This window comes from Cynara cardunculus, assembly GCF_001531365.2.
Source record: "Cynara cardunculus var. scolymus isolate 2C chromosome LG 11, CcrdV1, whole genome shotgun sequence".
Taxonomy (NCBI): domain Eukaryota; kingdom Viridiplantae; phylum Streptophyta; class Magnoliopsida; order Asterales; family Asteraceae; genus Cynara; species Cynara cardunculus.
The window spans coordinates 3,241,064-3,241,439 of NC_037538.1; positions in this window are offsets into that span (position 1 = coordinate 3,241,064).

Below are 376 nucleotides of genomic sequence, written 5' to 3' on the forward strand. Positions count from 1 at the left end.
TATAAACTTGTTACAACCATTTTTGACAGAACAAACATACATGTATTTAGTTCTATAGACTTAAGTCCTATAACACAGTATATAATTTATTATCACACTTAAACGCATTTGACGTTCCATTAAATAAATTTGAAATAAGACATGTTTTTGTTAGATGAATTTTATTTTCAATATTACTCGATCATTTACACTTAATCAATAATCACAATAGTACTTCACTCATATAAAAAAAATATCTCCATTTTGAACCGAAAACGCGTATCGTTTTTCTTCTAATTATTGATCCATAACATTTATATATTTATCTTCGTTAAAAAATAATTTAAATACAAGAATAATAATCAAAAGAAAAAACTATTGTACATTTTTATTGTAT